General features: G+C 43.7%; 1 protein-coding gene across 1 annotated transcript in view; it reads left to right on the top strand.

Moving 5' to 3' along the window:
* The first annotated feature begins 8,671 nt into the window (after positions 1 to 8,671).
* LOC138744616 (endonuclease/exonuclease/phosphatase family domain-containing protein 1-like) overlaps positions 8,672 to 18,239 on the top strand; it is a 77,919-nt gene continuing 68,351 nt past the window's right edge. Inside the window, exon 1 of the mRNA XM_069901041.1 lies at positions 8,672 to 8,849. The gene's annotated coding sequence lies outside the window, so the exon portion shown is untranslated. The remainder of the gene's footprint in view (positions 8,850 to 18,239) is intronic.

Raw genomic sequence — 18,239 nt, 5'->3', positions numbered from 1 at the left:
CTCTTAGTTTAATCCAGTTGAGATCAGCTCCACAATGCAGGCCAAGGATAGAGAACCAAGCCACCTTTATCAAGTGGAACCTTCACACAGTAAAAGCGAGAGTACTAACACATTGCAAGAGAACATGTTAGTTGAGTTTCTCTAGGATCTTTGCTATTACAATGGTAACTGTATGGTAAATTATTCCTGATTTTCCAGAAAAAAGTTCCATTACATCAGGTTTTTCATCCTGAAGAAAAATCCAGTCACACCCTCACTTCAAATGTAGACAATTCCCAGGAGGGGTATCAAAGGATTGCAAGATACAGTCGGGCCTGCAGGAGTCAGCTTCTCTATATATCAGAACAACAGTCAATTTGATGACCTTGAAACCACAATAATGAAAATCTACTGCTAGCTATCAGTGTAACCCTTTTCCGATTAGCTGGTCCCATATTTTACCCTGAGGGAAACATGAAAGTCTATAGATGCTGTGATTATAGTAAAAATGCATAGAAATGCTGCAGGAACTCAACTGGTCTCGTAACATCCATTAGAGGTAAATCTAGATTACTGACATTTTGAGTTTGGGATCTGGGACATTTTTTGCCTCCACAGTTTGGGATCCACATTTCGATGCTGAACATTTTTATGGCCACATTTTGGCACTGGGCATTTTGCTGCCCACATTTTGCTGCTGGATATTTTCCTGCCCACAGTTCGGTGCTGGACATTTTGGTGCTAACAGTTAGGCTACAACAATTATTCACTTATTATACTTATTGTGAAGCGAGGAGCAGCTCTTTGGGCTGTCGTAGGGAAGCTGCGCCCAGGACTGTGGCTGTCACTCTATCATGTCAAGATGACTGACATGGTACTATGGGCGCTGGAGACTTACCAATGCTTGGCGGTGAGTAAGTGGTGGCAGTCAATGGTGGGAGGGAACCTGTTGCTGGGCCCTTTTGGTGTAGTGGAGGCAGATTGTCCTGGGGCCGGGAACCAGACACCAATCCCCTTCATGGTCCTTGATCACCCTCTGCTCCCAGTCCCCCTCTGTCATCTGGCCCCCTCCACCTGGTTTCCCCCTGTCCCCGGTCCTGTTGACTCATTGACTCAGTCATCGCAGGTAAGTGTCCAGTACCCAGTACATCCAGTACTGTGTCGGTCAGCTTGACATGATAGAGTGACAGCTCTGGTCACGAGTGCAGTGTCCCACAGGATAGACCAAAGCGTCACTCCTTGCTTCATAATAAGTCTAATGAGTGAATAAATTGTTGTAGCCTAACTGTTAGCACCAATAAATAATTTTAATCAATATTTGATATTTATTATATTTAATGAAAATTATAATAAATTACATGCCATATGTCTGTTGCCAAATGTGAGATCCAAAATGTCCAGCACCAAATTGTCCAGCGCCAAATTGTCCAATGCCAAAATGTCCAACACCAAAATGTCCAGTGACAAAATGTCCAATGCCAAAATTTTGTTGAACCTGAGCCCTTCCTCAAGGAATAAGCAAAGAAAGAATGGGAAGGCATCAGAATAAAGACTGTAGACTGGCCAAGGGAGGAGTCCAGACCAACAAAAGGTGTTAACTGGATATACTAAGAGGAGAGGTGAGAATTGATTTTGGCTCTTTGAAAGGAGACAAAGGAAGAGAGAGTAATAGAGCTGGGAGAAAGGTGACAGGGAAGAAGAAAGAGGGGTGAGGACGATTTACTGGAAACCAGAGTAGTCGATGTTAATGCCATCTGGTCACAGGATGCTGATGTATCATCAATGACTCCAAAAGGACTGAAGTTAAGCAAGATGATAGGCTTTTATCAGCTTTAGAACAAAGGCACATCCCACGCTGCTTGACTGTTCTGCACTGAGGAAGGGGCTATGGAAGTCATCTTTATTCTGGAGCCGGTGGGAGGAGCCACAGGTACAGTCAGCCAATGGGTGTGCTCAAACAGTTAAATATATACACACAGTGTTTTACCGCAGGTGCCTAGATGGAAGATGAGGTGTTGTTTCACCAATTTGTTGGTGGTCTCAGTCTGGCAGTGCATGAGATCATGGACAGATGTGTCTGTTGGGGAATGGGATGGGTACTATATTTTGCTCTGTCATTATGATGGAGGTTCAACCAAAGCATAACGTTAGGTTGACTGGCTAAGAAGTGGAGGTATGGGGATGCAAGAAAGTGCAGGTGCTGAAAGTCTGTAGTAGAAACAAAACAATTTGGCAATACTTAACAAACCAGAGAGCACGTATACAATGGTCTTCCTTGGAGTTAGAAAAGAATTCAAAATCTGATATTTTTTTATTTTGTTGCAGAAATGGGGGAGGAATGAAAAGAATGCAGGGAATGTCTGTGATAGGGTGGGGTCCAAGAGAAACGGAGTCATGTTGCAGTGGTGGTGCCATGTGAGATCAGATGGCGAACATTTGTTGATCAAAACTGATCTGTCTGAGGGAAGTACAGATAGAGCAAATGGATAGTAACAAGTAGGAGTGAAATTTGTATTGGTCCTGCCTTATTTGAACTCAAAAATTTCATAATTTTAGTGACCAATTTCTCCCCGAGCTCCCTCTCACACGATCCATCTTGAACTCCTCCTTCTCCATCTCAAGGGAGAGTTTAGCAACCAATATCCATGATTAGATGAGATGGCTTGTCCCTCAACTTCCACTTCATCACCCTCCGCGTCCTTCCTGACCAATGCCATCTTCATTATGAGGTCACCGCCATCCATGCCCTCCCTTTCAGCATTTCAAAGGGGCCTTTCCCTCCGTGACTCTTTGATTCATTTTTTAAAATATTTTCACCAATGCCCTTTTGATCCCACTGTACCTTTCAATGCAACCACAGGAGATGTAAGACCTGCCCTTTTGCCTATTCCTATCCCAACTTCCAGGAGCCCAGATACTCCTTCTCACTGAAACAACTTCACCTTTACTTCTGATCGAGTTGCATTTTGTTCCATGTTCACACTGTGGTCTTCTGCAGACTGATGCACATTTCTTGAGCACCTCCATTCAGTCCATGACAATAATCGTCAGCACCTCCACCACATTTGAGTGTGCTGTGCCAGATCTCCGCCATCTGCAGACTTCCTGTTGAAGCTTCGAGCTTCCGAATACTTTAATTTTCCACACACTTTTACTTAATCACTCTGTCTTTTATACTCTTCCAAATGTACTGATAATAACCACAAAAGCAGTGAGAGTATAAGACAGCTTTAATAAACTAATATGTACACTAAGAGGTCTTGTCTCTCTGCAAGACAAACCTGGAATGCTAGACTGTAGCTCTGGACTGCTTTATATACAAGGTCACCGGGATGACCACTGGTGACCTAGTGGTGTAATTACATATCACCACACCAAGGAAGAGTAAAGTACAGCATGCTGTCATGATAATGAATATGCATGATATGTATTAACCTGACCAGAAGTCAGATCGTATGCACTGGAGGTGGAAGGTGCAGGATGATGAAATAAGGGAAGCAGGAAAATAAAGACACTGAGATGTTCAACTGGTAAAGCATGTGGTGATGGTGTTATTAATTTCACATTTCGGGCCACAAATGTGACATTGGCGACGAGGATAAACATTTTTGATTTTAAATGTGATTAACATTTTGGATTTTGAATCGGTGGCTTTGAGCTGGAAGGTTTTCTTCATGGCAGTCACAGGAGCTGAATCTCTAGCACATCGAGGTGTTCCTCATTTTGACCCGACGGGTGATGCAAGCACTGTGAGTGTGAAGTGGAAGGCATGGCTGGAAGAATTTGAAGCCTACGCCGACAGTCGTGGCCTATTTCTCGATAGCAGTACGGCGGAACAGAAAGCGCAGCGGAGGGCGTTACTTCTCTTCACCGCAGGACCCGCAGTTCGGGAAACTTTTAAGACGCTTTCGAATACTGGAAGAAAGGAGGAATACCAGAAAGCCGTAGATGCATTGAATGCACACTATGTGGTGACACCGAATGCTACATTTCAACATTTGTTTCGCAAAACAAAACAAGAAGATGGAGAAACGGTTGCCCAGTACATGACGAGATTGCGACAACTGGCTGTTGGATGCAATTACATGGCAGCTGATTTGGACAACCAGTTATTGGATCAAATCATGCAGCACTCCAGATCAGACAAACTCAGAAGGCGATTGCTGGAAAAAGGGGGTGAGTTGAAACTTACCAATGCTTTAACAATGGCTGCTGCATTAGAGGCTGTTGAGGGGCAGTTTAATACCAAGCCAGCCCAGTAAAGACAAAGTTGGTCAACAAGTAAATAGGCTCTCGCACAGCCATAGCCAGCCAAGAAATATGCCGATTCATGACTTGGAGTGTTACAGATGTGGAAACAGAGGTCATTTTGGAAAAGACCCATGCTGCCCAGCAAAAGGCAATGTTTGTAGAAAGTGTGGAGGTAAGGACCACTTTGCAAAGAAGTGCAAAAGTAAGTCAAATGCAAACCAGAATGGGAAGAGTACAGCTTCTAAGGGCAAAGCTTGGGGGAAAGGAAAGTATCCTGGAAAGAAAGGCACTATTCACCATACAGAAGGTGACCCAGAAAGTGACGATGATGATGACAACCAGGATGGGCAGAAATACTATCAGTTTACATTGAATGATGTGATAATTGGTGGTGTGACAGTTCCGGTCATTGTAGACTCAGGCAGTGACAGTAATGTAATTGACCGACATTTATGGGAGAAATTGAAAAGAAAAAAGATCATTTGTATATCAAAGAAGTGTTCAAAGAAACTGTATCCATACACAGCAACCAAGCCATTGCAGACCATTGGATGTTTCACTGCGACTGTTGAAGCTAGTGACAAGTACACTGAAGCAGAGTTTGTTGTCATAGACGAGAGGGGAGAACCATTGCTGAGTAGACACACGGCGCAAGACCTGGCAATACTTCATATTGGAGCTCGTGTCAATTCAGTTCAGTCATACGAGGATATGAAGCAAGAATTCCCCGCAGTTTTCCAGGGAGTAGGAAAGCTGAAAGGTCGACAACTAAAGCTAGCAGTGGACAAAACGGTCAAACCCAAGGCGCAACCAGTGCGCAGAACTCCATTTGGACTTCGTGGGAAAGTCGAGGCCAAAATCAAAGAGTTGATCGAGCAAGACATTATTGAACCTGTAGAACATTCAACACAATGGGTCAGCCCAGTAGTGATCGTGCCCAAACCAAATGATGACAAATGGTGTTGATATGAAGATGGCCAATGAAGCTATAATTCGAGAACAACACCCCATACCAACAGTGGAGGAAGTATTTCAGGAGTTAACTACCAGTCAGGTGTTCTCAAAAATTGATTTAAAATGGGGCTATCATCAATTAGAGCTGGACCCAGAATCCAGGGACGTGACATTTGTGACTCACTGTGGATTGTACCGGTACAAGAGACTATCGTTCGGCATCAATGCAGCTCCGGAGATCTACCAGTATGAAATCCATCGAGTGATTCAAGGCATTCCTGGAGTTGCCAACATTTCTGATGACATCATAGTCCATGCGGCTATAATGGAAGAGCATGACAGACGGTTGAGGTGTGTGCTATCCAGACTACAGGGGGCAGACCTTACTGTGAATGGAGACAAGTGCCAGTTTGGTGTCTCAGAGATTGACTTCATGGGACACAGGCTTACACGGGAAGGACTGAACCCAGCTGATGCCAAGGTGAAAGCTGTTGCCGATGCACATGAACCCCAGAATGCAACGGAGGTGAGGAGCTTCTTGGGATTGGTTAATTTTGCTACACTGGCAGAACCACTGAGGAAACTAACCAGGAAAGGTGTACCATTCCATTTTGGCCCTGAGCAGAAGGAAGCATTCACAGCTCTGAAACAAAGTCTGACGAATGCCGATACTCTTGGGTATTATGATCTGGCTGCACCAACCAAAGTCATAGCGGATGCTAGTCCTGTTGGTTTAGGAGCCGTGTTGGTCCAGATGTGGGACCAAGAATCATTGCCTATGCCAGCAGATCTTTGACAGATGTGAAAAGGAGATATTCTCAGACAGAAAAAGAAGCACTCGGACTTGTATGGGCCTGCAAGAGATTCCATGCATATTTGTATGGCATTGAATTTGAACTCATCACGGACCATAAACTATTGGAGGTGATCTATGCCGCCAGGTCCAAACCGTGTGCCAGGATAGAACGATGGGTGCTCAGACTCCAACCGTACAAGTACAGAGTAGTTCACATTGCCGGAAAAGCAAACATTGCTGATCTGCTGTCCAGATTGTTAAAAGATGGATGCCCACAATCCAAGTCAGAATTGGGGACAGAAACAGAGAGTTTTGTACGCTTCGTAGCTATTCAGTTGACACCGGAAGCTGTGACAATGAGGGAAGTCGAAAGAGAGTCCGAACATGACCCAGAACTCATGGAAGTTAGAAAATGTATCCAAAGTGGACAATGGGACAAGTGCATTCACAAGGCATATATTCCCATTAGAGATGAACTGTATTGCATCGGGCAGTGTGTATTGAGGGGGTGTAGATTGGTGATACCTCAGAGGTTGAGACCAAAGAATGTATCATTAGCTCATGAAGGACACATAGGTATTGTTGGTATCAAGCAAAACCTCAGGAGTAAAGTATGGTGGCCAGGTTGTGATAAAGACGCAGAGAAATTTGTCAAAATCTGCCATGGGTGTCAACTCACAAGTAGGAGTAATCCTCCAGAGCCAATCCGGAGTACGCAACTCCCGACAGGACCGTGGATCGATGTAGCTGTTGATTTTCTCGGACCTTTACCAACTGGTGAGTCAATCATGGTAGTGGTAGATTACTACAGCAGATACTATGAGTACTCTGTGATGAGGTCAACGACCACTGAAAAAATACAAGCATTGGCAGAGATCTTCACGAGATATGGATTGCCTGTTACGCTATACTCTGACAATGGTCCACAGTTCATCTCAGAGACATTTGCTGAATAGATGAGGACCACAGGTATCCACCATCATAAAGTAACTCCTAAATGGCTGCAACCAATGGGGAAGTAGAGAGACAAAATCAGTCCATCGAAAAACGATTACGGATTGCTCATGCAGAAGGACAGAACTGGAGAGAAGCATTGCTATCCTTTGTAGCTGTTTATCGGGCAATGCCTCATGCAACCACAGGAAAAAGTTCAGCAGAAGTACTTTTTGGGAGGAAAATCCACACAAAAATGCCTGAAATAAAGGAAATCAGGAACGACCAGGAGATGAGGGACCACGATGCTGATAAGAAGGGAGCAGCAAAGCTGAATGCAGACTCGAGACGTGAGGCCAGGTACTCAGACATCATGCCTGGAGATAATGTTCTGGTGAGGCAAGAGAGTGGTGGTAAGCTAGACACACCTTATTACCATCAACCCTACATTGTTGTATCCAGAAGCGGCAGTATGGGGTCAGTCAGGTCTCCAGCTGGAGTCCTCTACAAAAGAAACGTGTCTGGTGTAAAAAAGTACCAATCCAGAGCGACACTGAGTGAAGTGGTTGGAAGTCCAATACGAGATGCTCAACCTGAGGGACCAGATGATGTTCCAGAGGTAGTTACCAGCATTCCCGATGAAGTGACCAGAGTACCAGAAACACCAGAGGCCGCAGCGAGCAGTGTTTCCGGTGCTGAGGGTGAACAACCAAGTTGAGACAGTAGCATTGCAGGAAGCCGAGACAGGACAGGAAACCACCTAAGCGATATGAAGATTTTGTGCCATATTTCTAATCGTGCCCGCATTATCACGAAAGTGAAAGTTTGTGATAGTTGGAATGAGTTTCAATGAAGCGCAATAATGTTACTCACCAAGGAAGAGAAATGATAATGGGAACATTTGGACAGTGATTTGATCCATACATCATAAAGTACATGTATGAGTCCTGTATGAATTGCATTTTTGTTTAGTCGACTATTTGGTATTAAATGAAAAAAAACAAAAGTATTGGAATTTAAACATGTGAGGTGTATAAATTTAAATGTTTACATTTTGCATATGAGGTGAGCATTGTATTAGTATAATTACAGAAGAACAGTTGGGCTATTATATTACCTTTGGTTATAACATGTTTATGTTACATTTTATGAAGAGGGAATTTGAAGTTGTTTTTGTTTTGAATTTGAAGTTGTTTTGTTGGTTCAGAAGGCAGAAAAATGCGATTGATAGTGTTAAAGTGTTTACATTTAAACATAAAGATATCAAGTTTATTTCTGGTGAAAGGAGGGATGTCATGATAATGAATATGCAGATGGTATGCACTGGAGGTGGAAGGTGCAGGATGATGAAATAAGGGAAGCAGGAAAATAAAGACACTGAGATGTTCAACTGGTAAAGCATGTGGTGATGGTGTTATTAATTTCACATTTCGGGCCACAAATGTGACACATGCCACCTTTCATATTCTCATTGGCCTCAGAAGGACACAGAAGGAAATGTGGGTCCTTGTGGCAGTGCAATGATACAAATTGAAATATCATTGTTAAGTCCGCATCAAAATACTGGAAGCTGAAATTTGCCAAAAACAGTGAAGTGAACATTGGCAATGTAACTGTAACACTGCAATTTAAAACTGTATCTTACATTGGATACAGCTTGGGTGCTAATTCTGAACGCATTTTTGCCATATTTCTGATAAATTGCGATAGTCTTGGCAGGATTCTGTTGTCAGTTCACAAAACTGTAACATTCTTAATAGCTCTGATGTAGCAGCCAGGCATCTTAGCAGAGTTAGTTTATGGTTTCAGAACCAAAAAATATGTGAATCTAGATCCATGTCTATGACCTAATCTAGAGTAAAACACGAAACTCTGCAGATGCTGTGATTATACAGAAATACTGGAGGAACTCAGCAGGTTTCGGCGTCCAGAGGAGGTAAAGCTATATTACCAACGTTTCAGGCCTGAGCTCTTACTCAAGGTGTGAGCAAACACCTTTTGTCTGTTGGTCTTTACTACTCTCCCTCCCATTTTTCCCTTTTCACCAGCCTTTACTTCCCATTCCCTCTGTCCCCTTTCCCCTGCTTTGCTATCACAAGGCACTTTCAGGTGACCAAAATACCTCGATGTAAAGCCGCATATTTGACCTCTATGTGGCTGTTGGGAGCCCACCTGAAAGCACAAGAGGTACCTGTGAGGCGCACTTGGTAACCCTCCTCCGGGAGGGATAATCGCCGGAGCACTGAGGTCCCCCTGGCACCTGAATGCAACTGCCTGAAAGCAGGTGCTAAGGGGATGACAATCAGCTGGCAAGTGCCCGACAGCCCCCCCAAGCCCCCGCTGCCCTTGCCCCACCGGAACAAATTGCAGGATATGCTCTTGGAAGAAATGCAACATTCCCACTGCAACATGGGAACCTCTAACTCATGACTGCTCAAATCAAGGAAGGATTCTCGGGGGTGGTAGTGGTAGCATGCAGCATATGCAATGGGAACACACAGGGATCTGACATAAGCAGCAGCCCCATCCACACAGCCACCTTCCCTGACAGCTACCTCCTGCCCCAGCCAGAGTAGAAATAAGCCATCCTCAATCCTGAGGGGTTTTCGAAGGAAAGGAAATAAATGGTAATGGCCCATCGTAGCATGAACTAGGAGATTGTTTCTTTTTCAGATAAACACAAAAACTGCAGATGCTGGAATCTTGAACACACCATGAGAGGCTGGAGGGACTCAGCTGGTCGGGCAATATTTCAGATCAGGACCCTTGATCGAGACTGCCCCATGTGACTCCATGGATGCTGCCACACCCATAGAGTTCCTCCAGCTTCTCATTGTTGCCTGATAGGTTCTTTACTTCTGTTTACCCTCCAATGATCCCTGACGGCGGGTAAGAATGCATAAATCTAGGCAAGGATGCGATTTGCCCTCACAATGGCACCTTGGTGATTGTTTGACATTCTGTTTCACAAAGATAGACCCTGTGGGGCTGCTCTGCTGTCCATGTGACCTCACCATGGCGGTGAGTCCATCTCTGGATACCCGAGAACTGCAGTTATCAAGAGAGCAAAACTCCTCCATTTTCAACACTAAATTCACTACTTCAGGAGAAAACTGCAAAGATTTCTGCTGAAACATTCAAAGACAGGCCATTGTCAAACAAAGGACTGCTTTGTAACAAGAACTTGTTATATTGAAATATGCCAGTGTTCCAAAGATAAATATCCTCTTATCAAGGACTGGTCCGAATATTCCAATGGGCACAGATGTAACACTCTTGTTTCTGGAGAGTATTGCAATATTTTATCAAAGTTATTCTGTTTAAACTTTAAACCACCCCATTTTTCATCACTCTTCATTGTTAAACTTGCATAATGTAGATACAAAGGTCTCACAAAGCATGTATTATTGATCCATTAACAATTTAAAACAATTCAATGCCATCATTTTCATATCTAAAATTCCTGAAAAGTCCCAACAGAGTCTATTTCACAAAGGAAAATTCATTCTCAATTTCTCTGATTTTTAGCACTGACACTTAGTATTTAACTATTCCTTCAAACAAATAGCCAATTGCAAATAAAATAATTGCTGCAAAGTGTGGTTATTTCCTCAGGGAATGAGTTTGATCACTCAAGCTCTCCAACCTGTTCTTCCATGCATTTGGAATATGGCAGTAGTGCATCGTAATTCAACCAAGACGCCTTTGCATTTTGCTGAATCCAGCAGCTGACCTCACTTTAATTAATTACATCTTTTCACGTTCAACGGTTTTATGAGCCTGACTGAATTTTTTGAGGATGTGACTAAACACATTGATGAAGGAAGAGCAATAGATGTAGTGTATATGGATTTCTCCAAGGCATTTGATATGTTACCCCATGCAAGACTGATTGAGAAGCTAAGGAGGCATGGGATCCAAGGAACTGGCTTGCCCACAGAAGGCGAAGAGCGGTTATAGATGGGTCATATTCTACATGGAGGTCTGTGACCAGTGGTGAGCCTCGGGGATCTGTTCTGGGACCCTTACTCTTCATGATTTTTATAAATGACCTGGACAAGGAAGTGGAAGGATGGGTTAGTAAGTTTGCTGATGACACAAAGGTTGGGTGTGTTGTGAATAATGGGGAGGGCTGTCAGAGGTTCCAGCGGAACATTGATAGGATGCAAAACTGGGCTGAGAAGTGGCAGATGGAGTTCAACGCAGATAAGTGTGAAGTGGTTCATTTTGGTCGGTCAAATATGACGGCAGAACGTCATTCACTTCTACAATTTAAGGTAGTACATCAAGCCTACTTTTCTAAAGTTCAATTGGCTAAATTTTATCCTAATATTTCGTTGAATTGTGATAGATGTAAGAGTGAAGATGTAAGTATGCTCTCTTCAAGCAAACTTAATTACATTTGCTTTGGTCGGTCTTGTTCCTTTCTTTTTAGATTTTTGGAAGATATCTTTCACACCTTATCTTTCGTTCTTGATGCAAATCTTACACCTAATCCTTTAATTACTCCTTTTGGATTAACTAAGATAATTGATGTGAAATTAATTGTGTCTCAATCCCATGCAGCTTCTTTCACTATTAATGAGATGGAAAGATACTGTCTAACTTTGGAAAAAATCAAACGTTCCTCTAATGTAATGGATTTAAACTTTTCAAGTTTATGGGGTCCGTTTATTTACTTATTTTTCCATAATCTATAAGATCATTTAGATCTTGTGAGTTTGTGTGATTTTTTTTAAATGTGAGTGAAATTGTATGTATTTACCAAATAACTTCAGAAGGGAAGGGGGTAGAATTTGTCGTATAGAAGCTATTATTTATTTATGAACCTTTTTCAATTAGCCGCGTGTTATAACTGATTAAATGATTACGATTATTTTCTTTTTTGTTTGATTGTTATGGTATCTAGTTTATATGAAAAGATTTTCTTGTATGTCTTTCTTTTGTATATTTCCTTTTTCACTCTTTATATTTAGATAAATATGGCTTCTTTTTGTATTATTATTGTAAAATTTAATAAAAATATTGAAGCAGAAATATGATGGCAGAATATAGTATTAATGGTAAGACTATTGGCAGTGTGGTGTTACATGCTCCCAGTTCATTTTCAATTGAGTGGAACTGTCACTTTAAGAGAACAAATCAGGGAAAAATGTTTCTGTATTCTCAGATCCCTGCTCCTCATCACTCCTCAGTGCCCTACCATTTACCGTGTATGTCCTACCTTGGTTTGTCCTTCCAAAATGCTTCACCTCACCCTTGTCTGCATTAAACTCCATCTGTTATTTTTTGGCCCATTCTCCCAGTTGGTCTAGATCCCTCTGCAAGCTTAGAAAATCTTCCTCACTCTCCATAACCCCTCCGATCTTTGTGTCATCAGCAAACTTGCTGATCCAATTTGTGCCATCATCATCCAGATCATTGATGTAGACAGCAAACAACACTGGTCCCAATACAGATCCCTGAGGCACACCACTCTTCACAGGCCTTCAGTCCGAGAAGCAGCCATCCACTACCACACTCTGACTTCCCCTATACAATCAATTTTGCATCCAATTTACAACCTCTCCATGAATACCAAGTGTTTGAACCTTCTGAACTAACCTCCCATGTGGGACTTTACTAAAGTCCATATGGACAACATCCACAGGCTTTCCTTCATCTACTTTCTTGGTAACTTCCTTGAAAAACTTCACAAGATTCATTAAATGACCTACCATGCTCAAACTTATGCTGACTGTCCTTAATCAGCCCACATCATACCTACATATCCCATCTCTCAGACCTCTTCCCAATAATTTACCTACTTTTGACGTCAGTCTCACCAGCCTATAATTATCTAGTTTATTTTTGGAGCCTTGTTTAAACAATGGAACAACACGAGCTAATGTCCAATCCTCCGGCACCTCACATTAACTCAGCCAGGACCCCTGCAATTTCTACCATCGTCTCCCTCAAGGTCCGAGGGAATATTATAACAAGCCTGGGTGATTTATCTACCTTTATTCATGGTAAGGCAGCAAGCACCTCCTCCTCCTCCTTAAACTCCACCTGTTCCATGACTTTTCTGTTTGTTTCTCTTCCTTCTTTATCCACTACGCCGGTTTCCTGAGTAAATACAGATGCAAAAAATAAAAGTGTAAGAACTACTTCAACCTTGGTCCTTGACTACCTTCTTTGTTACCTCTTCAAAATATTCAATCCTGAGATGTGATTGTCCACACACAAATCCATCCCTGTTGCCTCTTCCTGATTTTCTCCTGGCCATTGAAATTATGATAGATCCTATCTCTCAGAAACCTCTCCAGCGGTTTCCCTACCACAGACTTCAGACTAACAGGACCCACAAAACCCTCCCCACCATCGAGATCATCTACAGGGTACGCTGCCGTTGGATGGCAGCTGCAATTCATCAAAGACCCACACCACCCAGCTCACACTCTGTTCTTGCTGCTGCCATCTGGAAAGAGATATTGGTGCCACAAGACTCGCACCACCAGGTTCAGGAACAGCTGCTACCCCTCCACCATCAGACTCCTCAATGACAAACTCAATCAGGGACTCATTTAAGGACTCTTACTTCTGCACTTTATTGATTTTTTCTCTCTGTATCACAGTTTGTTTACATTTCTTTATTTGTTTACGTGTGAGTTACTCTCTTTTACTTCTTTCTTTACTGTAGAAGGTGCTTCAGGCAATTTTTACCAATGGCGAGCCTGTCTGCCTTATGGCCGAGGAAAGCAAATTTCATGTAATATTGTGCTGTCTTTATTATATGACAATTAAAAAAAACTTGAATCTTGAATCTGCAGATGCTGTGATTGTAGTAAAAACACAAAGAAATGCTGGAGGAACTCAGCTGGTCTCATAGTGTCCTTAGGAGGTAAAGATATATTACTGATGTTTTGGGCTCAAGCCCTTCTTTATCGTATAAGCAAAAAGCAGATGGGCATCTGAATTAAAGACTGTGGAGAGAGAGGGAGAAATAAAGAGAGGGGGAGGAGTCAAGACCAAGAGATATGATGAGAAAAGGTGAGAATTGATTTTGGCTCTGTGAAAAAAGAGGGAAGAGAGAGAGAGATAGAACTCGTGGAAATGAGACAGGGTGGTGGGGTGGATTTTAATGGGAATTGGAGAAGTCGGTTAATGCCATCCGGTTGGAGGATGCCCAGGCGGAAGATGAGGTGTGTTCCCTCCAATTTGTGGGTGGTCTCAGTCTGGCCATGCATGAGACCATGGACAGGATGTCACCAAGGGAATGGGTCTGGCAATTCAAATGGGTGGGCACTAGGAGATCCATGCTTTCTGGTAGACAGAGCTGAAGTATTCAACAAATTAATCTCCCAGTCTGCTTCCAATTTCTTCAATGTAGGAGAGACCAGAACGGGAGAAACTGATGGAGTAGATGACCTCTACTGATATCAGCAGCAGGGGATGCTCCACTTCTACCCACACCTCCTCTCTCAGCACCATTCGGGGCCCCAAACAGTCCTTCCAAGTGAAGCAACATTTCATTTGTGAATCTGGTGCTCCCGTTGTGGCCTCCACTACGAGACCAGCCAAATTCCACTAACATTTCTGAATGTTTTTACTGTCAGTATTTGGAACCAACGCCATGTCACTGTGATACTCACAAGTAAAACATGATAGTCTGCAGGCTCCAGGGTTAAAGTAAAAACACAAAATGCTGGTGAAACTCAGCAGATCAAAGAGGGTCATTTATATAGCAAAGATAAAGGTGCATAACCAAAGTTTCTGGTTTGAGCCCTTCATCAAGGATTGGAAAAATGTTGGCAGGTGTCGAAACAAAAAAGGTTGTAATATTCCCTTTTGGTCACCAGAGGGGCGCCTTGCACCATGTAACATTCACTGCTTCTTGCAACCAGTGCTGACCCCTCAGGGATGATGGAAAGATCCAAGGGGCAGTGAGGAAAAAGGGAGCTCTCAACTGGCCATCTGCCCTGTTTTCAGCCATCCTGTTCACAGCGTCCATCTAAATATGACAACCCAATCGCCAGCAACAAATTTTTCACAAGCTGGAAAATAAACATCCAACCTCCATCACCAAGATCGCTCTGGAGCATTGCCACTTTTGACACCCACTTCTTAAGTACCTTGTATCCACACCTAGCCACCCCTTTGGCCTGAGGTTCAACTCAAGGTGTGGAGAAAGCTGGCTCACCAATCCCAATCCACGCCCGTGTGATAAAGCTGAATTACCCCCGAGGCTCCTGCTCCAAATTCTGGGTTCCGCCTTACTGCAATTTCTCCATTCGGGGCTCGGGAACTGACTCATCCTGCCAGGAATCTGGCGCGCTTGCACACAAACGCATCCTGGGACATTTCCTGCTTACCTGCTGGTGGCCCCAATTCTCGATGTACATTTTTGATCCGCAAATGTTATTTCCCAAATGTCTGCTGTACAAGTGACTTCTACACGGTGTAATTGTATGCATGTAAATACTAGAGATCGAGGCTGCTTGTTTTAAATTTGCAGTAGACCTAATACCAAGAAAGAAGTGTGTGTTCGTAGTATGTGTGAGTGGGGTAGGGTGGGGGGGGGGGGTGGTGGGGGCACTAGGGATGTGGCCTGGAAGCCAAGTGGGCGGCAGCCCAAAAAAGATTTGGGAACCACCGCTCTAAACACTCTATTTCCAAGATGATACCCTCATAATACCCAGTCTTTCCCACTTCTTTCACTAATCTGAGGGAACTGCTTTCTTTGCCATTCCCTGGTTCACGTTTTCATCTTGACCAACCCCCATTTCCCTGTTCCCTCCACCCCAGCTACTTAAACCGTGTTGGAATTCAACATTTTCATGTTTTATCTTTGTTTCTCTCTCCACAGATGCTCCTTTGCCAGGCATTTCCAGTGTTTTATTTTATTTCAGATTAAAAACTGCAGGGTTTTACTTTAAATGTTTATCATTTTAATTTTGGCCCCCTTTTGGCCCTCAAGTCCAAGCCGCCCAATTATACCCAATTGATCTACAACCCCCACTATGTTTTGAAAGGTGGAGGAAACTGGAGCCCCTGGGGAAAACCCACACATACACGGGGAGAATGTACAAACTCCTTACAGACAGCTTGGGATTTGAACCCCAGTCCCAATCGCTGGTGCTGTAACAGCATTACGCTAACCATGCCGCCAATGTGATGTGAAATTTCTTTGCTCTTTTACAACAACTACTAACATTTATATAGTGTCTTTAGCAAATGTCCTAAGTGGACAATATCAGATGAAATACTAGTCACAAGTCTCAAAAGATTCAAGACTTTGCATCTGGACTGTTTAAAATAAATATGTGTCCACTGGGCTTTGCTGGAGTCAACATCCACAAGAATACCCCTGAGCATAAAGCTCTGTAAAAGGTAGTGGACATTACAGGTAAAACCTTCCCCACTACTGAGAACATCTACAAGGAATGTTGCCATTAGAGAGCAAAAGCAATCATCAAGGATCCACACCACCCAGCATATGTGGTGCTCTAGGTTTCTGAGAGGGGCGCTGGACAAAGTGGTGACTCTCTGTTTGCCTTACTATAGACAAAAGTTAAAGAATTTCATAAATGCTACATTCTAAATGTAGTGTTACGTGACAATAATGGAACGTTTACCTTTTTTTTTACCTTCACACACTCTGTTCTCGCTGCTGCCATCAGGAAAGAGGTATTGGTGCCACAAGACTTGCACCCCCAGGTTCAGGAACAGCTGCTCTCCCTCCACCATCAGACTCCTCAACAACAAACTCAATCAGGGACTCGTTTAAGGACTCTGTCTTTTGCAATTAATTGATTTTCTTTGCTCTCTCCATATTGCAGAGTTTGTTTTTATTTCTTTATTTGTGTACATGTGTACGTTGCATACAGATTTTTTACATAACCAGTAAGCAATAATTCTGCCTCTCGTACAAGAAAAAGAATTTCAGTGTTGCCTGTGAAGTCATGTATGTTTTCTGACAATAAATCTGAAATTTGAAATGAAACTTCACTTCCAGTAAGACATCTTAAACAGTATTTTGATGCCACCTCTACTCTCCCTCTCCAATCAAGGAACCAACACCTACCAACAGGCAATACCTCCCCACAACAGCAGAAACTTCTAACCACCAGAGGAAGAGTCTCTGACCACCTTCCCACCCCATCATCCAGAGGGAGCTCCCAACCCACCAGAAGGTGATCCCTCCAACCCCAAACACCCTCCTCCCCTACTACCAGAAGGTAAGGCTACCAGCTCCCACCAGCCCTGTAAACACAAGAGTCCCGAGCGCCATCGGCTGAGACTCCCAACCCTTAGCAGAGACACCCCTACCCCCCTGTGAGCAAGAGAGACTCTGATCCCAGTGCACCTTCTGGCAGGAGAGTCACCCAACAGGTGAGACTGCTCACCCAACCAAAAGGGGTTCCTCTCACCACCACCAACCTCACAAGCTGGGGAAACTCCAAAAGGCATCAAACTTAACCCCACTCAACCCCAGTGTCTGCACCTCTACCCTCTCCCCCATCACTTCTCTTATACCCTCTCACCTGTTAGCCGGTGATCCTCCCCTGCCCCTCCTTCCACTCTTTCTCCCACCCCCCCCCCCCACATTTTCTTTTCAGGCACCTACCTGTTTGTGCTTGTACCTCATCGAAGGGCCCAGGCCCTTTACCCTTTATGTCCTCTGGATGCTGCGTGAACTGCTGTGTTTCTCTGGCGCACTTGTGCACTGCCCTCAACCCCAGCCTCTGCCGACTTTCACGGGGGCCCGTTGCCCCCAGCAGTAGCCCCGCCCATAGGACAGGCCACTGGAGAAACCCATGACCAGGCGGTCTCACAATCCCCATCAGTAGCTGACCCTCCCATTCAGCAGCGTCGAGAGGCTCTGAATCACTAACAAGCAAAGGTTTCCCATCACATACAGGGGTCCACCTTGCTCCCCCCACCTCCCACATCAGCTGCTGAGAGATATGTCCAGCAGTGACTGTGGCACAGATAAGGCTTGGAATAGGTGACAACCACTTTTGTATGCAAAATTGTGAGAAGGAATAGATAGAGGAGTCGATAGCCAAAAATCTTTGTTTTCCCAGGTGAGAGGAAGATGGTTTAGGGATGCTTTTTTATCTCAGTAGTGTGGGTGCCTGGAATGCATTCCTGCAGCTGGTGGAGGAGGCTGGTATAATAGGGACATTTAAAACACTCTTATATGGTTGTAAGAAAGATAGAGAGTTTTAGACTGTGAGGGAGGTATGGTGATATACTATTCTGTGCTGTTCTGTGTACAAGTGGCTGGCCCGCCCACTGATGACTCGATCCCTGTGATCCTTCCCCCATGACCTGGCCATAA

Source organism: Narcine bancroftii, chromosome 10, assembly GCF_036971445.1.
Source record: "Narcine bancroftii isolate sNarBan1 chromosome 10, sNarBan1.hap1, whole genome shotgun sequence".
NCBI lineage: Eukaryota > Metazoa > Chordata > Chondrichthyes > Torpediniformes > Narcinidae > Narcine > Narcine bancroftii.
Note: the sequence above shows the minus strand (reverse complement) of the source record. Positions and strands in the feature narration are given on the sequence as shown.